This window comes from Leucopleurus acutus (assembly GCF_964270905.1).
Source record: "Leucopleurus acutus genome assembly, chromosome: 5".
In the NCBI taxonomy this organism is placed as follows: domain Eukaryota; kingdom Metazoa; phylum Chordata; class Mammalia; order Artiodactyla; family Delphinidae; genus Leucopleurus; species Leucopleurus acutus.
In genome coordinates, this window is record NC_139147.1 from 131,258,616 (window position 1) to 131,282,623 (window position 24,008).

The window sequence follows — 24,008 nt, forward strand, 5'->3', positions numbered from 1 at the left end:
ATTAGGCCCCTAGGTCAGACTTGACGCAGCACACGTACGTGTAGCTTCTGACCGGCGAAAAGAGACTCAAGGAGCACCCTGGACCTTCCCTCTTAAAACTTTGGCACGCAGGGAGCTGAAAGGCGTGACCGACGTAATTCCTTAGGTGAGGCCAAAAAGTGTCCTTTTATCCTACCAGAGCTCAGGCAGTGTTGCAGGGGCAACAAGTCCGTTTGTCAGGCTGCGCCTAAAGTCGACGGTCTGCTTGGCAAGCGAGGGCAGCTTCGTGTTCCCAGTGCGAACGCTAAGCAGAGGGTGTTTTCATTGCCGTCCTGGTTCAGCAGCGGGGACCGCTTGCGGTCCACCTAAGACCTGCCAGACCCGTGTTCGGGAGGACTTTTGAAAGATGGGCAATCCAACGGTGCAACAAAGAGAGCAGTGTTTTGCCTTGAATTCACGCTTCGTTCCAAGGGACGATGCGAAGGGCCTAGGTGCCTGTACGTCGGTAGGTCGCCTGAGACGTGACAACCGGTACACATGGTGTTGCCGTGAGACGTGGTGAGGGCGCGGGAGTCCCAGGAGTCCCGAAAAGCCCACTAGCGTTTAGCCACTGCTTTGAGTAGGGCTCCCTGGGAAATGCTGCACGCCTGCCTGGCATTTGTGGATGCAATTCCTGGACCTTGCCTTCAGCTTGGCGCTCAGTGTCGTGTTCCTTCTGTGTAAAGGCGGCTCTGGGATGCCCCAGGAATGGAAGCGGAAACCCACCACCGCTCTCAAGGAAATTCCACTTTCCTTCCAAAGACATTCCAGCATGCAACAATGGACTGACAGAGCACTGTATTTCAGGCAGCTTTCACGCTGAACGATCCTTCTTTCCCGTTGGGAGGTACTACAGTTCTCTAAGGGTCCCGGTCTCAGAGTTGCACACAGCCCACGTGCGTATAGTTTCTCAGGAACCAAAGGGGACCCAAGGAGGACGGTGGCACCTTCTCTGAATAATTTTGTAGCCAGGGAGTTGTGCGCTGTGCGAATGGCATGAACTCTTAAAGGTGCTAGGTATCAGATTTAGGTGCTCCCCGAACCTGCCAAAAGCCTAGCAGTGTTCGGCGGTGGGGGGGTGGTGGTGGTGGAAATGTCCACTTTCCAGACTGCATCAAAGGTCGAGTTACAGCTTACCAGGAAGAGCCGGTAGGTAAGTACACCCAGAATGAACACTACGCACCGTGTCTCACATGGCTCCTCAGCGTCAGCAGTGGGAGCCCCTGGCATGCCACCTGGGACCTTCTACACCTCTGTTCAGGGGGCACTTTTGAATGTCGTGGCTATCTAGCTCTACAGCAAAGAGGAGACTTTGTCGTTTCTCAGTCTGCATTCAAAGAGGTGATCCGGAGGACTTTGACAGCAGAAAGGTGCTCAGGGGGCCAAGAAGAGTTTCGGTACACAGTGTTCTTCCAAGGGACGTGGTGAGGCAGCGGGGACCCTAGGAAAGGCATACTAACTTCAATGCACTACTCGCCTAAGGTTTCCTGGAAAACCTCTGCACGCGTCAATTCGTGGAGGGAATACCTGAACCTCACTTGGGTCGTTGTGGAACAGTAGAGTGTTCCGTTGATGGATAGAGGGCGCCCGGAGGCCTCCTGCACGGCGTAGTAAACAGAGTGTTTCTCTAGGCAAACTCCCTTTCCCCGCACATAGCCATTCTACTTGTGAAGAGAACACGAGGAACCGCACTGTTTCTCAGGACACTCTGAGGCCGCACTTTCAGCTCTCCCGCCGGGAAAATAATGCTCTTGGCTTTAGGTAACCAATATCAAAATTGAACCCAGCACATGCACTTGTAGTTTCTGACCAACAAAAAGAGACTCAAGCAGCATCCTGGACCTTCGCTGATAAGACTTTGGCACCAGGGTAGTCCTGCGTGGGCTGAATGGCCTCAACGACGTAATTCCCGGGGATGGGCCAAACTGTCCTTGTGTCTTACAAAACCCGGGGTAGCGTTCAGGGGCAAATTGTACGTTTGTCAGGCTGCCTCTGAAGTCGACCTTCTGCTTGGCAGAGAGAGAGAGAGAGAGAGAGAGAGAGAGAGAGAGAGAGAGAGAGAGAGAGAGGCGGCAGGGAAGTGTTCCCAGCATGAACCGTAAACACAGTGTTTCCTCATAGCAGCAGTGGTTCAGCAGTGGGGATCATTGGCATAATACCGAAGACCTGCTAGGCCTGTGTTCGGGAGGACTTTTGAAAGCTCGGCCGTCTAGACGGGCAGCGAAGGGAGCAGAGTGTCGCCTTTCGTTCTTCTTGCAGAGAAACGATCCGAAGGGCCCAGGTACCTGTATTTGGTTGGGTCCCCTAAGAATTGGGTACACATTGGGTACACAGTGTTTTTCCATGCGAGGTGGTGAGGACCCAGGAGTCCTAGGAGTCCTGAACCAGCACCCTAGCGTCAAGCCACTGCTTTGACTAAGGCTTCTGGGCAAATGCTGCATGCCTGCAGGCACTGTGGATGCCGTTCCCGGACCTTGTTTGGATCTCCGTGACCAGTGTGGTCTGCCCTTTATGCGAAGGGGGCTCTGGCACGCCTCAGGCAAGGAAGTGGAAAGACCTTTCTTCTTTCTTGCATAGCACCCTTTCCTTTGAGACACGTTCCAGCATGCAAGGGAAGACTAGCGGAACGCTGTGTTTAGGCACCTTTGAGGCTACGAGGACTCTTCGTTCAACTAGGGACAATCCAACGTTTCTCCTAAGGTCCCGGCATCAAAGTTGAACGCAGCCCCACGTACGTGTAGTTTCTCAAGCACCAGAAGAGACACAAGAAGCACTGTGGTTCCTTCTCAGAATAATATCTTGCGCAGGGAGAGGAGCACTGTCCGAGTGACATAGGCGTTTTAAGGCGCTAGCTAGATCTGGGTGTCCTTGAACCTGCCAAAAGACTAGCAGGCTTCAGGAGGAAACCGTTCATTTTCCAGACGGCATCCAAAGTCGAGTTTCTGCTGGGCAGGGAGAGACGGCAGGTATGTAAGCGGAGAATGAACAGTCAGCACAGAGTTTGTTACATTGCAGCTCAGGGTCAGCCCTGAGAGCCACTGGCATCACACCGAAGACTTTCCAGAACTCGGGTCGGGGCACAGTTGAAAGACTTGTCAATCTCTCTATCCAACGAAGGCAACAGTTTGCTGCCTTTCACACTGCGTTCCAAGAGATGATCCGGAGGTACCTGGGTGGCCGAACGGTGCTCAATCGGTCAACAGGAGTCATTGAGTGCACAGTGTTCCTCCAAAGGGACATGGTGGGGCAGAGGGAGTCCCAGGAGAAGCATTCCAGCGTTAATGCGCTGCTTTCCCTAAGGGTTCATGGAAATCGTTTGTACACGTCAAGTCGTGCGTGGAAACCCTGACATTACGTTGAGCCTGGGGGACAGGTCTGGCTTTCCCGTTATGTGAACAAGGGCTGCTGGAGGCCTCCTGTAACGAGTAGGAAACTGTTAGCCTAGGAATCCTGCCATTCAATCACTCGGCATTACCACCGTGAAGAGGGGACGGGCAACAACGCTGTTTTTCACTTAAATCTGAGGCCGCAAGTGTCCTGCTTTCCCGTTGGGAAAATAATGCTTTTCTCATTAGGCCCCTAGGTCAGACTTGACGCAGCACACGTACGTGTAGCTTCTGACCGGCGAAAAGAGACTCAAGGAGCACCCTGGACCTTCCCTCTTAAAACTTTGGCACGCAGGGAGCTGAAAGGCGTGACCGACGTAATTCCTTAGGTGAGGCCAAAAAGTGTCCTTTTATCCTACCAGAGCTCAGGCAGTGTTGCAGGGGCAACAAGTCCGTTTGTCAGGCTGCGCCTAAAGTCGACGGTCTGCTTGGCAAGCGAGGGCAGCTTCGTGTTCCCAGTGCGAACGCTAAGCAGAGGGTGTTTTCATTGCCGTCCTGGTTCAGCAGCGGGGACCGCTTGCGGTCCACCTAAGACCTGCCAGACCCGTGTTCGGGAGGACTTTTGAAAGATGGGCAATCCAACGGTGCAACAAAGAGAGCAGTGTTTTGCCTTGAATTCACGCTTCGTTCCAAGGGACGATGCGAAGGGCCTAGGTGCCTGTACGTCGGTAGGTCGCCTGAGACGTGACAACCGGTACACATGGTGTTGCCGTGAGACGTGGTGAGGGCGCGGGAGTCCCAGGAGTCCCGAAAAGCCCACTAGCGTTTAGCCACTGCTTTGAGTAGGGCTCCCTGGGAAATGCTGCACGCCTGCCTGGCATTTGTGGATGCAATTCCTGGACCTTGCCTTCAGCTTGGCGCTCAGTGTCGTGTTCCTTCTGTGTAAAGGCGGCTCTGGGATGCCCCAGGAATGGAAGCGGAAACCCACCACCGCTCTCAAGGAAATTCCACTTTCCTTCCAAAGACATTCCAGCATGCAACAATGGACTGACAGAGCACTGTATTTCAGGCAGCTTTCATGCTGAACGATCCTTCTTTCCCGTTGGGAGGTACTACAGTTCTCTAAGGGTCCCGGTCTCAGAGTTGCACACAGCCCACGTGCGTATAGTTTCTCAGGAACCAAAGGGGACCCAAGGAGGACGGTGGCACCTTCTCTGAATAATTTTGTAGCCAGGGAGTTGTGCGCTGTGCGAATGGCATGAACTCTTAAAGGTGCTAGGTATCAGATTTAGGTGCTCCCCGAACCTGCCAAAAGCCTAGCAGTGTTCGGCGGTGGGGGGGTGGTGGTGGTGGAAATGTCCACTTTCCAGACTGCATCAAAGGTCGAGTTACAGCTTACCAGGAAGAGCCGGTAGGTAAGTACACCCAGAATGAACACTACGCACCGTGTCTCACATGGCTCCTCAGCGTCAGCAGTGGGAGCCCCTGGCATGCCACCTGGGACCTTCTACACCTCTGTTCAGGGGGCACTTTTGAATGTCGTGGCTATCTAGCTCTACAGCAAAGAGGAGACTTTGTCGTTTCTCAGTCTGCATTCAAAGAGGTGATCCGGAGGACTTTGACAGCAGAAAGGTGCTCAGGGGGCCAAGAAGAGTTTCGGTACACAGTGTTCTTCCAAGGGACGTGGTGAGGCAGCGGGGACCCTAGGAAAGGCATACTAACTTCAATGCACTACTCGCCTAAGGTTTCCTGGAAAACCTCTGCACGCGTCAATTCGTGGAGGGAATACCTGAACCTCACTTGGGTCGTTGTGGAACAGTAGAGTGTTCCGTTGATGGATAGAGGGCGCCCGGAGGCCTCCTGCACGGCGTAGTAAACAGAGTGTTTCTCTAGGCAAACTCCCTTTCCCCGCACATAGCCATTCTACTTGTGAAGAGAACACGAGGAACCGCACTGTTTCTCAGGACACTCTGAGGCCGCACTTTCAGCTCTCCCGCCGGGAAAATAATGCTCTTGGCTTTAGGTAACCAATATCAAAATTGAACCCAGCACATGCACTTGTAGTTTCTGACCAACAAAAAGAGACTCAAGCAGCATCCTGGACCTTCGCTGATAAGACTTTGGCACCAGGGTAGTCCTGCGTGGGCTGAATGGCCTCAACGACGTAATTCCCGGGGATGGGCCAAACTGTCCTTGTGTCTTACAAAACCCGGGGTAGCGTTCAGGGGCAAATTGTACGTTTGTCAGGCTGCCTCTGAAGTCGACCTTCTGCTTGGCAGAGAGAGAGAGAGAGAGAGAGAGAGAGAGAGAGAGAGAGAGAGAGAGAGAGAGAGAGAGAGAGGCGGCAGGGAAGTGTTCCCAGCATGAACCATAAACACAGTGTTTCCTCATAGCAGCAGTGGTTCAGCAGTGGGGATCATTGGCATAATACCGAAGACCTGCTAGGCCTGTGTTCGGGAGGACTTTTGAAAGCTCGGCCGTCTAGACGGGCAGCGAAGGGAGCAGAGTGTCGCCTTTCGTTCTTCTTGCAGAGAAACGATCCGAAGGGCCCAGGTACCTGTATTTGGTTGGGTCCCCTAAGAATTGGGTACACATTGGGTACACAGTGTTTTTCCATGCGAGGTGGTGAGGACCCAGGAGTCCTAGGAGTCCTGAACCAGCACCCTAGCGTCAAGCCACTGCTTTGACTAAGGCTTCTGGGCAAATGCTGCATGCCTGCAGGCACTGTGGATGCCGTTCCCGGACCTTGTTTGGATCTCCGTGACCAGTGTGGTCTGCCCTTTATGCGAAGGGGGCTCTGGCACGCCTCAGGCAAGGAAGTGGAAAGACCTTTCTTCTTTCTTGCATAGCACCCTTTCCTTTGAGACACGTTCCAGCATGCAAGGGAAGACTAGCGGAACGCTGTGTTTAGGCACCTTTGAGGCTACGAGGACTCTTCGTTCAACTAGGGACAATCCAACGTTTCTCCTAAGGTCCCGGCATCAAAGTTGAACGCAGCCCCACGTACGTGTAGTTTCTCAAGCACCAGAAGAGACACAAGAAGCACTGTGGTTCCTTCTCAGAATAATATCTTGCGCAGGGAGAGGAGCACTGTCCGAGTGACATAGGCGTTTTAAGGCGCTAGCTAGATCTGGGTGTCCTTGAACCTGCCAAAAGACTAGCAGGCTTCAGGAGGAAACCGTTCATTTTCCAGACAGCATCCAAAGTCGAGTTTCTGCTGGGCAGGGAGAGACGGCAGGTATGTAAGCGGAGAATGAACAGTCAGCACAGAGTTTGTTACATTGCAGCTCAGGGTCAGCCCTGAGAGCCACTGGCATCACACCGAAGACTTTCCAGAACTCGGGTCGGGGCACAGTTGAAAGACTTGTCAATCTCTCTATCCAACGAAGGCAACAGTTTGCTGCCTTTCACACTGCGTTCCAAGAGATGATCCGGAGGTACCTGGGTGGCCGAACAGTGCTCAATCGGTCAACAGGAGTCATTGAGTGCACAGTGTTCCTCCAAAGGGACATGGTGGGGCAGAGGGAGTCCCAGGAGAAGCATTTCAGCGTTAATGCGCTGCTTTCCCTAAGGGTTCATGGAAATCGTTTGTACACGTCAAGTCGTGCGTGGAAACCCTGACATTACGTTGAGCCTGGGGGACAGGTCTGGCTTTCCCGTTATGTGAACAAGGGCTGCTGGAGGCCTCCTGTAACGAGTAGGAAACTGTTAGCCTAGGAATCCTGCCATTCAATCACTCGGCATTACCACCGTGAAGAGGGGACGGGCAACAACGCTGTTTTTCACTTAAATCTGAGGCCGCAAGTGTCCTGCTTTCCCGTTGGGAAAATAATGCTTTTCTCATTAGGCCCCTAGGTCAGACTTGACGCAGCACACGTACGTGTAGCTTCTGACCGGCGAAAAGAGACTCAAGGAGCACCCTGGACCTTCCCTCTTAAAACTTTGGCACGCAGGGAGCTGAAAGGCGTGACCGACGTAATTCCTTAGGTGAGGCCAAAAAGTGTCCTTTTATCCTACCAGAGCTCAGGCAGTGTTGCAGGGGCAACAAGTCCATTTGTCAGGCTGCGCCTAAAGTCGACGGTCTGCTTGGCAAGCGAGGGCAGCTTCGTGTTCCCAGTGCGAACGCTAAGCAGAGGGTGTTTTCATTGCCGTCCTGGTTCAGCAGCGGGGACCGCTTGCGGTCCACCTAAGACCTGCCAGACCCGTGTTCGGGAGGACGCTTGAAAGATGGGCAATCCAACGGTGCAACAAAGAGAGCAGTGTTTTGCCTTGAATTCACGCTTCGTTCCAAGGGACGATGCGAAGGGCCTAGGTGCCTGTACGTCGGTAGGTCGCCTGAGACGTGACAACCGGTACACATGGTGTTGCCGTGAGACGTGGTGAGGGCGCGGGAGTCCCAGGAGTCCCGAAAAGCCCACTAGCGTTTAGCCACTGCTTTGAGTAGGGCTCCCTGGGAAATGCTGCACGCCTGCCTGGCATTTGTGGATGCAATTCCTGGACCTTGCCTTCAGCTTGGCGCTCAGTGTCGTGTTCCTTCTGTGTAAAGGCGGCTCTGGGATGCCCCAGGAATGGAAGCGGAAACCCACCACCGCTCTCAAGGAAATTCCACTTTCCTTCCAAAGACATTCCAGCATGCAACAATGGACTGACAGAGCACTGTATTTCAGGCAGCTTTCACGCTGAACGATCCTTCTTTCCCGTTGGGAGGTACTACAGTTCTCTAAGGGTCCCGGTCTCAGAGTTGCACACAGCCCACGTGCGTATAGTTTCTCAGGAACCAAAGGGGACCCAAGGAGGACGGTGGCACCTTCTCTGAATAATTTTGTAGCCAGGGAGTTGTGCGCTGTGCGAATGGCATGAACTCTTAAAGGTGCTAGGTATCAGATTTAGGTGCTCCCCGAACCTGCCAAAAGCCTAGCAGTGTTCGGCGGTGGGGGGGTGGTGGTGGTGGAAATGTCCACTTTCCAGACTGCATCAAAGGTCGAGTTACAGCTTACCAGGAAGAGCCGGTAGGTAAGTACACCCAGAATGAACACTACGCACCGTGTCTCACATGGCTCCTCAGCGTCAGCAGTGGGAGCCCCTGGCATGCCACCTGGGACCTTCTACACCTCTGTTCAGGGGGCACTTTTGAATGTCGTGGCTATCTAGCTCTACAGCAAAGAGGAGACTTTGTCGTTTCTCAGTCTGCATTCAAAGAGGTGATCCGGAGGACTTTGACAGCAGAAAGGTGCTCAGGGGGCCAAGAAGAGTTTCGGTACACAGTGTTCTTCCAAGGGACGTGGTGAGGCAGCGGGGACCCTAGGAAAGGCATACTAACTTCAATGCACTACTCGCCTAAGGTTTCCTGGAAAACCTCTGCACGCGTCAATTCGTGGAGGGAATACCTGAACCTCACTTGGGTCGTTGTGGAACAGTAGAGTGTTCCGTTGATGGATAGAGGGCGCCCGGAGGCCTCCTGCACGGCGTAGTAAACAGAGTGTTTCTCTAGGCAAACTCCCTTTCCCCGCACATAGCCATTCTACTTGTGAAGAGAACACGAGGAACCGCACTGTTTCTCAGGACACTCTGAGGCCGCACTTTCAGCTCTCCCGCCGGGAAAATAATGCTCTTGGCTTTAGGTAACCAATATCAAAATTGAACCCAGCACATGCACTTGTAGTTTCTGACCAACAAAAAGAGACTCAAGCAGCATCCTGGACCTTCGCTGATAAGACTTTGGCACCAGGGTAGTCCTGCGTGGGCTGAATGGCCTCAACGACGTAATTCCCGGAGATGGGCCAAACTGTCCTTGTGTCTTACAAAACCCGGGGTAGCGTTCAGGGGCAAATTGTACGTTTGTCAGGCTGCCTCTGAAGTCGACCTTCTGCTTGGCAGAGAGAGAGAGAGAGAGAGAGAGAGAGAGAGAGAGAGAGAGGCGGCAGGGAAGTGTTCCCAGCATGAACCGTAAACACAGTGTTTCCTCATAGCAGCAGTGGTTCAGCAGTGGGGATCATTGGCATAATACCAAAGACCTGCTAGGCCTGTGTTCGGGAGGACTTTTGAAAGCTCGGCCGTCTAGACGGGCAGCGAAGGGAGCAGAGTGTCGCCTTTCGTTCTTCTTGCAGAGAAACGATCCGAAGGGCCCAGGTACCTGTATTTGGTTGGGTCCCCTAAGAATTGGGTACACATTGGGTACACAGTGTTTTTCCATGCGAGGTGGTGAGGACCCAGGAGTCCTAGGAGTCCTGAACCAGCACCCTAGCGTCAAGCCACTGCTTTGACTAAGGCTTCTGGGCAAATGCTGCATGCCTGCAGGCACTGTGGATGCCGTTCCCAGACCTTGTTTGGATCTCCGTGACCAGTGTGGTCTGCCCTTTATGCGAAGGGGGCTCTGGCACGCCTCAGGCAAGGAAGTGGAAAGACCTTTCTTCTTTCTTGCATAGCACCCTTTCCTTTGAGACACGTTCCAGCATGCAAGGGAAGACTAGCGGAACGCTGTGTTTAGGCACCTTTGAGGCTACGAGGACTCTTCGTTCAACTAGGGACAATCCAACGTTTCTCCTAAGGTCCCGGCATCAAAGTTGAACGCAGCCCCACGTACGTGTAGTTTCTCAAGCACCAGAAGAGACACAAGAAGCACTGTGGTTCCTTCTCAGAATAATATCTTGCGCAGGGAGAGGAGCACTGTCCGAGTGACATAGGCGTTTTAAGGCGCTAGCTAGATCTGGGTGTCCTTGAACCTGCCAAAAGACTAGCAGGCTTCAGGAGGAAACCGTTCATTTTCCAGACGGCATCCAAAGTCGAGTTTCTGCTGGGCAGGGAGAGACGGCAGGTATGTAAGCGGAGAATGAACAGTCAGCACAGAGTTTGTTACATTGCAGCTCAGGGTCAGCCCTGAGAGCCACTGGCATCACACCGAAGACTTTCCAGAACTCGGGTCGGGGCACAGTTGAAAGACTTGTCAATCTCTCTATCCAACGAAGGCAACAGTTTGCTGCCTTTCACACTGCGTTCCAAGAGATGATCCGGAGGTACCTGGGTGGCCGAACGGTGCTCAATCGGTCAACAGGAGTCATTGAGTGCACAGTGTTCCTCCAAAGGGACATGGTGGGGCAGAGGGAGTCCCAGGAGAAGCATTCCAGCGTTAATGCGCTGCTTTCCCTAAGGGTTCATGGAAATCGTTTGTACACGTCAAGTCGTGCGTGGAAACCCTGACATTACGTTGAGCCTGGGGGACAGGTCTGGCTTTCCCGTTATGTGAACAAGGGCTGCTGGAGGCCTCCTGTAACGAGTAGGAAACTGTTAGCCTAGGAATCCTGCCATTCAATCACTCGGCATTACCACCGTGAAGAGGGGACGGGCAACAACGCTGTTTTTCACTTAAATCTGAGGCCGCAAGTGTCCTGCTTTCCCGTTGGGAAAATAATGCTTTTCTCATTAGGCCCCTAGGTCAGACTTGACGCAGCACACGTACGTGTAGCTTCTGACCGGCGAAAAGAGACTCAAGGAGCACCCTGGACCTTCCCTCTTAAAACTTTGGCACGCAGGGAGCTGAAAGGCGTGACCGACGTAATTCCTTAGGTGAGGCCAAAAAGTGTCCTTTTATCCTACCAGAGCTCAGGCAGTGTTGCAGGGGCAACAAGTCCGTTTGTCAGGCTGCGCCTAAAGTCGACGGTCTGCTTGGCAAGCGAGGGCAGCTTCGTGTTCCCAGTGCGAACGCTAAGCAGAGGGTGTTTTCATTGCCGTCCTGGTTCAGCAGCGGGGACCGCTTGCGGTCCACCTAAGACCTGCCAGACCCGTGTTCGGGAGGACTTTTGAAAGATGGGCAATCCAACGGTGCAACAAAGAGAGCAGTGTTTTGCCTTGAATTCACGCTTCGTTCCAAGGGACGATGCGAAGGGCCTAGGTGCCTGTACGTCGGTAGGTCGCCTGAGACGTGACAACCGGTACACATGGTGTTGCCGTGAGATGTGGTGAGGGCGCGGGAGTCCCAGGAGTCCCGAAAAGCCCACTAGCGTTTAGCCACTGCTTTGAGTAGGGCTCCCTGGGAAATGCTGCACGCCTGCCTGGCATTTGTGGATGCAATTCCTGGACCTTGCCTTCAGCTTGGCGCTCAGTGTCGTGTTCCTTCTGTGTAAAGGCGGCTCTGGGATGCCCCAGGAATGGAAGCGGAAACCCACCACCGCTCTCAAGGAAATTCCACTTTCCTTCCAAAGACATTCCAGCATGCAAGAATGGACTGACAGAGCACTGTATTTCAGGCAGCTTTCATGCTGAACGATCCTTCTTTCCCGTTGGGAGGTACTACAGTTCTCTAAGGGTCCCGGTCTCAGAGTTGCACACAGCCCACGTGCGTATAGTTTCTCAGGAACCAAAGGGGACCCAAGGAGGACGGTGGCACCTTCTCTGAATAATTTTGTAGCCAGGGAGTTGTGCACTGTGCGAATGGCATGAACTCTTAAAGGTGCTAGGTATCAGATTTAGGTGCTCCCCGAACCTGCCAAAAGCCTAGCAGTGTTCGGCGGTGGGGGGGTGGTGGTGGTGGAAATGTCCACTTTCCAGACTGCATCAAAGGTCGAGTTACAGCTTACCAGGAAGAGCCGGTAGGTAAGTACACCCAGAATGAACACTACGCACCGTGTCTCACATGGCTCCTCAGCGTCAGCAGTGGGAGCCCCTGGCATGCCACCTGGGACCTTCTACACCTCTGTTCAGGGGGCACTTTTGAATGTCGTGGCTATCTAGCTCTACAGCAAAGAGGAGACTTTGTCGTTTCTCAGTCTGCATTCAAAGAGGTGATCCGGAGGACTTTGACAGCAGAAAGGTGCTCAGGGGGCCAAGAAGAGTTTCGGTACACAGTGTTCTTCCAAGGGACGTGGTGAGGCAGCGGGGACCCTAGGAAAGGCATACTAACTTCAATGCACTACTCGCCTAAGGTTTCCTGGAAAACCTCTGCACGCGTCAATTCGTGGAGGGAATACCTGAACCTCACTTGGGTCGTTGTGGAACAGTAGAGTGTTCCGTTGATGGATAGAGGGCGCCCGGAGGCCTCCTGCACGGCGTAGTAAACAGAGTGTTTCTCTAGGCAAACTCCCTTTCCCCGCACATAGCCATTCTACTTGTGAAGAGAACACGAGGAACCGCACTGTTTCTCAGGACACTCTGAGGCCGCACTTTCAGCTCTCCCGCCGGGAAAATAATGCTCTTGGCTTTAGGTAACCAATATCAAAATTGAACCCAGCACATGCACTTGTAGTTTCTGACCAACAAAAAGAGACTCAAGCAGCATCCTGGACCTTCGCTGATAAGACTTTGGCACCAGGGTAGTCCTGCGTGGGCTGAATGGCCTCAACGACGTAATTCCCGGGGATGGGCCAAACTGTCCTTGTGTCTTACAAAACCCGGGGTAGCGTTCAGGGGCAAATTGTACGTTTGTCAGGCTGCCTCTGAAGTCGACCTTCTGCTTGGCAGAGAGAGAGAGAGAGAGAGAGAGAGAGAGAGAGAGAGAGAGAGAGAGAGAGAGGCGGCAGGGAAGTGTTCCCAGCATGAACCGTAAACACAGTGTTTCCTCATAGCAGCAGTGGTTCAGCAGTGGGGATCATTGGCATAATACCGAAGACCTGCTAGGCCTGTGTTCGGGAGGACTTTTGAAAGCTCGGCCGTCTAGACGGGCAGCGAAGGGAGCAGAGTGTCGCCTTTCGTTCTTCTTGCAGAGAAACGATCCGAAGGGCCCAGGTACCTGTATTTGGTTGGGTCCCCTAAGAATTGGGTACACATTGGGTACACAGTGTTTTTCCATGCGAGGTGGTGAGGACCCAGGAGTCCTAGGAGTCCTGAACCAGCACCCTAGCGTCAAGCCACTGCTTTGACTAAGGCTTCTGGGCAAATGCTGCATGCCTGCAGGCACTGTGGATGCCGTTCCCGGACCTTGTTTGGATCTCCGTGACCAGTGTGGTCTGCCCTTTATGCGAAGGGGGCTCTGGCACGCCTCAGGCAAGGAAGTGGAAAGACCTTTCTTCTTTCTTGCATAGCACCCTTTCCTTTGAGACACGTTCCAGCATGCAAGGGAAGACTAGCGGAACGCTGTGTTTAGGCACCTTTGAGGCTACGAGGACTCTTCGTTCAACTAGGGACAATCCAACGTTTCTCCTAAGGTCCCGGCATCAAAGTTGAACGCAGCCCCACGTACGTGTAGTTTCTCAAGCACCAGAAGAGACACAAGAAGCACTGTGGTTCCTTCTCAGAATAATATCTTGCGCAGGGAGAGGAGCACTGTCCGAGTGACATAGGCGTTTTAAGGCGCTAGCTAGATCTGGGTGTCCTTGAACCTGCCAAAAGACTAGCAGGCTTCAGGAGGAAACCGTTCATTTTCCAGACGGCATCCAAAGTCGAGTTTCTGCTGGGCAGGGAGAGACGGCAGGTATGTAAGCGGAGAATGAACAGTCAGCACAGAGTTTGTTACATTGCAGCTCAGGGTCAGCCCTGAGAGCCACTGGCATCACACCGAAGACTTTCCAGAACTCGGGTCGGGGCACAGTTGAAAGACTTGTCAATCTCTCTATCCAACGAAGGCAACAGTTTGCTGCCTTTCACACTGCGTTCCAAGAGATGATCCGGAGGTACCTGGGTGGCCGAACGGTGCTCAATCGGTCAACAGGAGTCATTGAGTGCACAGTGTTCCTCCAAAGGGACATGGTGGGGCAGAGGGAGTCCCAGGAGAAGCATTCCAGCGTTAATGCGCTGCTTTCCCTAAGGGTTCATGGAAATCGTTTGTACACGTCAAGTCGTGCGTGGAAACCCTGACATTACGTTGAGCCTGGGGGACAGGTCTGGCTTTCCCGTTATGTGAACAAGGGCTGCTGGAGGCCTCCTGTAACGAGTAGGAAACTGTTAGCCTAGGAATCCTGCCATTCAATCACTCGGCATTACCACCGTGAAGAGGGGACGGGCAACAACGCTGTTTTTCACTTAAATCTGAGGCCGCAAGTGTCCTGCTTTCCCGTTGGGAAAATAATGCTTTTCTCATTAGGCCCCTAGGTCAGACTTGACGCAGCACACGTACGTGTAGCTTCTGACCGGCGAAAAGAGACTCAAGGAGCACCCTGGACCTTCCCTCTTAAAACTTTGGCACGCAGGGAGCTGAAAGGCGTGACCGACGTAATTCCTTAGGTGAGGCCAAAAAGTGTCCTTTTATCCTACCAGAGCTCAGGCAGTGTTGCAGGGGCAACAAGTCCGTTTGTCAGGCTGCGCCTAAAGTCGACGGTCTGCTTGGCAAGCGAGGGCAGCTTCGTGTTCCCAGTGCGAACGCTAAGCAGAGGGTGTTTTCATTGCCGTCCTGGTTCAGCAGCGGGGACCGCTTGCGGTCCACCTAAGACCTGCCAGACCCGTGTTCGGGAGGACTTTTGAAAGATGGGCAATCCAACGGTGCAACAAAGAGAGCAGTGTTTTGCCTTGAATTCACGCTTCGTTCCAAGGGACGATGCGAAGGGCCTAGGTGCCTGTACGTCGGTAGGTCGCCTGAGACGTGACAACCGGTACACATGGTGTTGCCGTGAGACGTGGTGAGGGCGCGGGAGTCCCAGGAGTCCCGAAAAGCCCACTAGCGTTTAGCCACTGCTTTGAGTAGGGCTCCCTGGGAAATGCTGCACGCCTGCCTGGCATTTGTGGATGCAATTCCTGGACCTTGCCTTCAGCTTGGCGCTCAGTGTCGTGTTCCTTCTGTGTAAAGGCGGCTCTGGGATGCCCCAGGAATGGAAGCGGAAACCCACCACCGCTCTCAAGGAAATTCCACTTTCCTTCCAAAGACATTCCAGCATGCAACAATGGACTGACAGAGCACTGTATTTCAGGCAGCTTTCACGCTGAACGATCCTTCTTTCCCGTTGGGAGGTACTACAGTTCTCTAAGGGTCCCGGTCTCAGAGTTGCACACAGCCCACGTGCGTATAGTTTCTCAGGAACCAAAGGGGACCCAAGGAGGACGGTGGCACCTTCTCTGAATAATTTTGTAGCCAGGGAGTTGTGCGCTGTGCGAATGGCATGAACTCTTAAAGGTGCTAGGTATCAGATTTAGGTGCTCCCCGAACCTGCCAAAAGCCTAGCAGTGTTCGGCGGTGGGGGGGTGGTGGTGGTGGAAATGTCCACTTTCCAGACTGCATCAAAGGTCGAGTTACAGCTTACCAGGAAGAGCCGGTAGGTAAGTACACCCAGAATGAACACTACGCACCGTGTCTCACATGGCTCCTCAGCGTCAGCAGTGGGAGCCCCTGGCATGCCACCTGGGACCTTCTACACCTCTGTTCAGGGGGCACTTTTGAATGTCCTGGCTATCTAGCTCTACAGCAAAGAGGAGACTTTGTCGTTTCTCAGTCTGCATTCAAAGAGGTGATCCGGAGGACTTTGACAGCAGAAAGGTGCTCAGGGGGCCAAGAAGAGTTTCGGTACACAGTGTTCTTCCAAGGGACGTGGTGAGGCAGCGGGGACCCTAGGAAAGGCATACTAACTTCAATGCACTACTCGCCTAAGGTTTCCTGGAAAACCTCTGCACGCGTCAATTCGTGGAGGGAATACCTGAACCTCACTTGGGTCGTTGTGGAACAGTAGAGTGTTCCGTTGATGGATAGAGGGCGCCCGGAGGCCTCCTGCACGGCGTAGTAAACAGAGTGTTTCTCTAGGCAAACTCCCTTTCCCCGCACATAGCCATTCTACTTGTGAAGAGAACACGAGGAACCGCACTGTTTCTCAGGACACTCTGAGGCCGCACTTTCAGCTCTCCCGCCGGGAAAATAATGCTCTTGGCTTTAGGTAACCAATATCAAAATTGAACCCAGCACATGCACTTGTAGTTTCTGACCAACAAAAAGAGACTCAAGCAGCATCCTGGACCTTCGCTGATAAGACTTTGGCACCAGGGTAGTCCTGCGTGGGCTGAATGGCCTCAACGACGTAATTCCCGGGGATGGGCCAAACTGTCCTTGTGTCTTACAAAACCCGGGGTAGCGTTCAGGGGCAAATTGTACGTTTGTCAGGCTGCCTCTGAAGTCGACCTTCTGCTTGGCAGAGAGAGAGAGAGAGAGAGAGAGAGAGAGAGAGAGAGAGAGAGAGAGAGAGGCGGCAGGGAAGTGTTCCCAGCATGAACCGTAAACACAGTGTTTCCTCATAGCAGCAGTGGTTCAGCAGTGGGGATCATTGGCATAATACCGAAGACCTGCTAGGCCTGTGTTCGGGAGGACTTTTGAAAGCTCGGCCGTCTAGACGGGCAGCGAAGGGAGCAGAGTGTCGCCTTTCGTTCTTCTTGCAGAGAAACGATCCGAAGGGCCCAGGTACCTGTATTTGGTTGGGTCCCCTAAGAATTGGGTACACATTGGGTACACAGTGTTTTTCCATGCGAGGTGGTGAGGACCCAGGAGTCCTAGGAGTCCTGAACCAGCACCCTAGCGTCAAGCCACTGCTTTGACTAAGGCTTCTGGGCAAATGCTGCATGCCTGCAGGCACTGTGGATGCCGTTCCCGGACCTTGTTTGGATCTCCGTGACCAGTGTGGTCTGCCCTTTATGCGAAGGGGGCTCTGGCACGCCTCAGGCAAGGAAGTGGAAAGACCTTTCTTCTTTCTTGCATAGCACCCTTTCCTTTGAGACACGTTCCAGCATGCAAGGGAAGACTAGCGGAACGCTGTGTTTAGGCACCTTTGAGGCTACGAGGACTCTTCGTTCAACTAGGGACAATCCAACGTTTCTCCTAAGGTCCCGGCATCAAAGTTGAACGCAGCCCCACGTACGTGTAGTTTCTCAAGCACCAGAAGAGACACAAGAAGCACTGTGGTTCCTTCTCAGAATAATATCTTGCGCAGGGAGAGGAGCACTGTCCGAGTGACATAGGCGTTTTAAGGCGCTAGCTAGATCTGGGTGTCCTTGAACCTGCCAAAAGACTAGCAGGCTTCAGGAGGAAACCGTTCATTTTCCAGACGGCATCCAAAGTCGAGTTTCTGCTGGGCAGGGAGAGACGGCAGGTATGTAAGCGGAGAATGAACAGTCAGCACAGAGTTTGTTACATTGCAGCTCAGGGTCAGCCCTGAGAGCCACTGGCATCACACCGAAGACTTTCCAGAACTCGGGTCGGGGCACAGTTGAAAGACTTGTCAATCTCTCTATCCAACGAAGGCAACAGTTTGCTGCCTTTCACACTGCGTTCCAAGAGATGATCCGGAGGTACCTGGGTGGCCGAACGGTGCTCAATCGGTCAACAGGAGTCATTGAGTGCACAGTGTTCCTCCAAAGGGACATGGTGGGGCAGAGGGAGTCCCAGGAGAAGCATTCCAGCGTTAATGCGCTGCTTTCCCTAAGGGTTCATGGAAATCGTTTGTACACGTCAAGTCGTGCGTGGAAACCCTGACATTACGTTGAGCCTGGGGGACAGGTCTGGCTTTCCCGTTATGTGAACAAGGGCTGCTGGAGGCCTCCTGTAACGAGTAGGAAACTGTTAGCCTAGGAATCCTGCCATTCAATCACTCGGCATTACCACCGTGAAGAGGGGACGGGCAACAACGCTGTTTTTCACTTAAATCTGAGGCCGCAAGTGTCCTGCTTTCCCGTTGGGAAAATAATGCTTTTCTCATTAGGCCCCTAGGTCAGACTTGACGCAGCACACGTACGTGTAGCTTCTGACCGGCGAAAAGAGACTCAAGGAGCACCCTGGACCTTCCCTCTTAAAACTTTGGCACGCAGGGAGCTGAAAGGCGTGACCGACGTAATTCCTTAGGTGAGGCCAAAAAGTGTCCTTTTATCCTACCAGAGCTCAGGCAGTGTTGCAGGGGCAACAAGTCCGTTTGTCAGGCTGCGCCTAAAGTCGACGGTCTGCTTGGCAAGCGAGGGCAGCTTCGTGTTCCCAGTGCGAACGCTAAGCAGAGGGTGTTTTCATTGCCGTCCTGGTTCAGCAGCGGGGACCGCTTGCGGTCCACCTAAGACCTGCCAGACCCGTGTTCGGGAGGACTTTTGAAAGATGGGCAATCCAACGGTGCAACAAAGAGAGCAGTGTTTTGCCTTGAATTCACGCTTCGTTCCAAGGGACGATGCGAAGGGCCTAGGTGCCTGTACGTCGGTAGGTCGCCTGAGACGTGACAACCGGTACACATGGTGTTGCCGTGAGACGTGGTGAGGGCGCGGGAGTCCCAGGAGTCCCGAAAAGCCCACTAGCGTTTAGCCACTGCTTTGAGTAGGGCTCCCTGGGAAATGCTGCACGCCTGCCTGGCATTTGTGGATGCAATTCCTGGACCTTGCCTTCAGCTTGGCGCTCAGTGTCGTGTTCCTTCTGTGTAAAGGCGGCTCTGGGATGCCCCAGGAACGGAAGCGGAAACCCACCACCGCTCTCAAGGAAATTCCACTTTCCTTCCAAAGACATTCCAGCATGCAACAATGGACTGACAGAGCACTGTATTTCAGGCAGCTTTCACGCTGAACGATCCTTCTTTCCCGTTGGGAGGTACTACAGTTCTCTAAGGGTCCCGGTCTCAGAGTTGCACACAGCCCACGTGCGTATAGTTTCTCAGGAACCAAAGGGGACCCAAGGAGGACGGTGGCACCTTCTCTGAATAATTTTGTAGCCAGGGAGTTGTGCGCTGTGCGAATGGCATGAACTCTTAAAGGTGCTAGGTATCAGATTTAGGTGCTCCCCGAACCTGCCAAAAGCCTAGCAGTGTTCGGCGGTGGGGGGGTGGTGGTGGTGGAAATGTCCACTTTCCAGACTGCATCAAAGGTCGAGTTACAGCTTACCAGGAAGAGCCGGTAGGTAAGTACACCCAGAATGAACACTACGCACCGTGTCTCACATGGCTCCTCAGCGTCAGCAGTGGGAGCCCCTGGCATGCCACCTGGGACCTTCTACACCTCTGTTCAGGGGGCACTTTTGAATGTCGTGGCTATCTAGCTCTACAGCAAAGAGGAGACTTTGTCGTTTCTCAGTCTGCATTCAAAGAGGTGATCCGGAGGACTTTGACAGCAGAAAGGTGCTCAGGGGGCCAAGAAGAGTTTCGGTACACAGTGTTCTTCCAAGGGACGTGGTGAGGCAGCGGGGACCCTAGGAAAGGCATACTAACTTCAATGCACTACTCGCCTAAGGTTTCCTGGAAAACCTCTGCACGCGTCAATTCGTGGAGGGAATACCTGAACCTCACTTGGGTCGTTGTGGAACAGTAGAGTGTTCCGTTGATGGATAGAGGGCGCCCGGAGGCCTCCTGCACGGCGTAGTAAACAGAGTGTTTCTCTAGGCAAACTCCCTTTCCCCGCACATAGCCATTCTACTTGTGAAGAGAACACGAGGAACCGCACTGTTTCTCAGGACACTCTGAGGCCGCACTTTCAGCTCTCCCGCCGGGAAAATAATGCTCTTGGCTTTAGGTAACCAATATCAAAATTGAACCCAGCACATGCACTTGTAGCTTCTGACCAACAAAAAGAGACTCAAGCAGCATCCTGGACCTTCGCTGATAAGACTTTGGCACCAGGGTAGTCCTGCGTGGGCTGAATGGCCTCAACGACGTAATTCCCGGGGATGGGCCAAACTGTCCTTGTGTCTTACAAAACCCGGGGTAGCGTTCAGGGGCAAATTGTACGTTTGTCAGGCTGCCTCTGAAGTCGCCCTTCTGCTTGGCAGAGAGAGAGAGAGAGAGAGAGAGAGAGAGAGAGAGAGAGAGAGAGAGAGAGGCGGCAGGGAAGTGTTCCCAGCATGAACCGTAAACACAGTGTTTCCTCATAGCAGCAGTGGTTCAGCAGTGGGGATCATTGGCATAATACCGAAGACCTGCTAGGCCTGTGTTCGGGAGGACTTTTGAAAGCTCGGCCGTCTAGACGGGCAGCGAAGGGAGCAGAGTGTCGCCTTTCGTTCTTCTTGCAGAGAAACGATCCGAAGGGCCCAGGTACCTGTATTTGGTTGGGTCCCCTAAGAATTGGGTACACATTGGGTACACAGTGTTTTTCCATGCGAGGTGGTGAGGACCCAGGAGTCCTAGGAGTCCTGAACCAGCACCCTAGCGTCAAGCCACTGCTTTGACTAAGGCTTCTGGGCAAATGCTGCATGCCTGCAGGCACTGTGGATGCCGTTCCCGGACCTTGTTTGGATCTCCGTGACCAGTGTGGTCTGCCCTTTATGCGAAGGGGGCTCTGGCACGCCTCAGGCAAGGAAGTGGAAAGACCTTTCTTCTTTCTTGCATAGCACCCTTTCCTTTGAGACACGTTCCAGCATGCAAGGGAAGACTAGCGGAACGCTGTGTTTAGGCACCTTTGAGGCTACGAGGACTCTTCGTTCAACTAGGGACAATCCAACGTTTCTCCTAAGGTCCCGGCATCAAAGTTGAACGCAGCCCCACGTACGTGTAGTTTCTCAAGCACCAGAAGAGACACAAGAAGCACTGTGGTTCCTTCTCAGAATAATATCTTGCGCAGGGAGAGGAGCACTGTCCGAGTGACATAGGCGTTTTAAGGCGCTAGCTAGATCTGGGTGTCCTTGAACCTGCCAAAAGACTAGCAGGCTTCAGGAGGAAACCGTTCATTTTCCAGACGGCATCCAAAGTCGAGTTTCTGCTGGGCAGGGAGAGACGGCAGGTATGTAAGCGGAGAATGAACAGTCAGCACAGAGTTTGTTACATTGCAGCTCAGGGTCAGCCCTGAGAGCCACTGGCATCACACCGAAGACTTTCCAGAACTCGGGTCGGGGCACAGTTGAAAGACTTGTCAATCTCTCTATCCAACGAAGGCAACAGTTTGCTGCCTTTCACACTGCGTTCCAAGAGATGATCCGGAGGTACCTGGGTGGCCGAACGGTGCTCAATCGGTCAACAGGAGTCATTGAGTGCACAGTGTTCCTCCAAAGGGACATGGTGGGGCAGAGGGAGTCCCAGGAGAAGCATTCCAGCGTTAATGCGCTGCTTTCCCTAAGGGTTCATGGAAATCGTTTGTACACGTCAAGTCGTGCGTGGAAACCCTGACATTACGTTGAGCCTGGGGGACAGGTCTGGCTTTCCCGTTATGTGAACAAGGGCTGCTGGAGGCCTCCTGTAACGAGTAGGAAACTGTTAGCCTAGGAATCCTGCCATTCAATCACTCGGCATTACCACCGTGAAGAGGGGACGGGCAACAACGCTGTTTTTCACTTAAATCTGAGGCCGCAAGTGTCCTGCTTTCCCGTTGGGAAAATAATGCTTTTCTCATTAGGCCCCTAGGTCAGACTTGACGCAGCACACGTACGTGTAGCTTCTGACCGGCGAAAAGAGACTCAAGGAGCACCCTGGACCTTCCCTCTTAAAACTTTGGCACGCAGGGAGCTGAAAGGCGTGACCGACGTAATTCCTTAGGTGAGGCCAAAAAGTGTCCTTTTATCCTACCAGAGCTCAGGCAGTGTTGCAGGGGCAACAAGTCCGTTTGTCAGGCTGCGCCTAAAGTCGACGGTCTGCTTGGCAAGCGAGGGCAGCTTCGTGTTCCCAGTGCGAACGCTAAGCAGAGGGTGTTTTCATTGCCGTCCTGGTTCAGCAGCGGGGACCGCTTGCGGTCCACCTAAGACCTGCCAGACCCGTGTTCGGGAGGACTTTTGAAAGATGGGCAATCCAACGGTGCAACAAAGAGAGCAGTGTTTTGCCTTGAATTCACGCTTCGTTCCAAGGGACGATGCGAAGGGCCTAGGTGCCTGTACGTCGGTAGGTCGCCTGAGACGTGACAACCGGTACACATGGTGTTGCCGTGAGACGTGGTGAGGGCGCGGGAGTCCCAGGAGTCCCGAAAAGCCCACTAGCGTTTAGCCACTGCTTTGAGTAGGGCTCCCTGGGAAATGCTGCACGCCTGCCTGGCATTTGTGGATGCAATTCCTGGACCTTGCCTTCAGCTTGGCGCTCAGTGTCGTGTTCCTTCTGTGTAAAGGCGGCTCTGGGATGCCCCAGGAATGGAAGCGGAAACCCACCACCGCTCTCAAGGAAATTCCACTTTCCTTCCAAAGACATTCCAGCATGCAACAATGGACTGACAGAGCACTGTATTTCAGGCAGCTTTCACGCTGAACGATCCTTCTTTCCCGTTGGGAGGTACTACAGTTCTCTAAGGGTCCCGGTCTCAGAGTTGCACACAGCCCACGTGCGTATAGTTTCTCAGGAACCAAAGGGGACCCAAGGAGGACGGTGGCACCTTCTCTGAATAATTTTGTAGCCAGGGAGTTGTGCGCTGTGCGAATGGCATGAACTCTTAAAGGTGCTAGGTATCAGATTTAGGTGCTCCCCGAACCTGCCAAAAGCCTAGCAGTGTTCGGCGGTGGGGGGGTGGTGGTGGTGGAAATGTCCACTTTCCAGACTGCATCAAAGGTCGAGTTACAGCTTACCAGGAAGAGCCGGTAGGTAAGTACACCCAGAATGAACACTACGCACCGTGTCTCACATGGCTCCTCAGCGTCAGCAGTGGGAGCCCCTGGCATGCCACCTGGGACCTTCTACACCTCTGTTCAGGGGGCACTTTTGAATGTCGTGGCTATCTAGCTCTACAGCAAAGAGGAGACTTTGTCGTTTCTCAGTCTGCATTCAAAGAGGTGATCCGGAGGACTTTGACAGCAGAAAGGTGCTCAGGGGGCCAAGAAGAGTTTCGGTACACAGTGTTCTTCCAAGGGACGTGGTGAGGCAGCGGGGACCCTAGGAAAGGCATACTAACTTCAATGCACTACTCGCCTAAGGTTTCCTGGAAAACCTCTGCACGCGTCAATTCGTGGAGGGAATACCTGAACCTCACTTGGGTCGTTGTGGAAGAGTAGAGTGTTCCGTTGATGGATAGAGGGCGCCCGGAGGCCTCCTGCACGGCGTAGTAAACAGAGTGTTTCTCTAGGCAAACTCCCTTTCCCCGCACATAGCCATTCTACTTGTGAAGAGAACACGAGGAACCGCACTGTTTCTCAGGACACTCTGAGGCCGCACTTTCAGCTCTCCCGCCGGGAAAATAATGCTCTTGGCTTTAGGTAACCAATATCAAAATTGAACCCAGCACATGCACTTGTAGTTTCTGACCAACAAAAAGAGACTCAAGCAGCATCCTGGACCTTCGCTGATAAGACTTTGGCACCAGGGTAGTCCTGCGTGGGCTGAATGGCCTCAACGACGTAATTCCCGGGGATGGGCCAAACTGTCCTTGTGTCTTACAAAACCCGGGGTAGCATTCAGGGGCAAATTGTACGTTTGTCAGGCTGCCTCTGAAGTCGCCCTTCTGCTTGGCAGAGAGAGAGAGAGAGAGAGAGAGAGAGAGAGAGAGAGAGAGGCGGCAGGGAAGTGTTCCCAGCATGAACCGTAAACACAGTGTTTCCTCATAGCAGCAGTGGTTCAGCAGTGGGGATCATTGGCATAATACCGAAGACCTGCTAGGCCTGTGTTCGGGAGGACTTTTGAAAGCTCGGCCGTCTAGACGGGCAGCGAAGGGAGCAGAGTGTCGCCTTTCGTTCTTCTTGCAGAGAAACGATCCGAAGGGCCCAGGTACCTGTATTTGGTTGGGTCCCCTAAGAATTGGGTACACATTGGGTACACAGTGTTTTTCCATGCGAGGTGGTGAGGACCCAGGAGTCCTAGGAGTCCTGAACCAGCACCCTAGCGTCAAGCCACTGCTTTGACTAAGGCTTCTGGGCAAATGCTGCATGCCTGCAGGCACTGTGGATGCCGTTCCCGGACCTTGTTT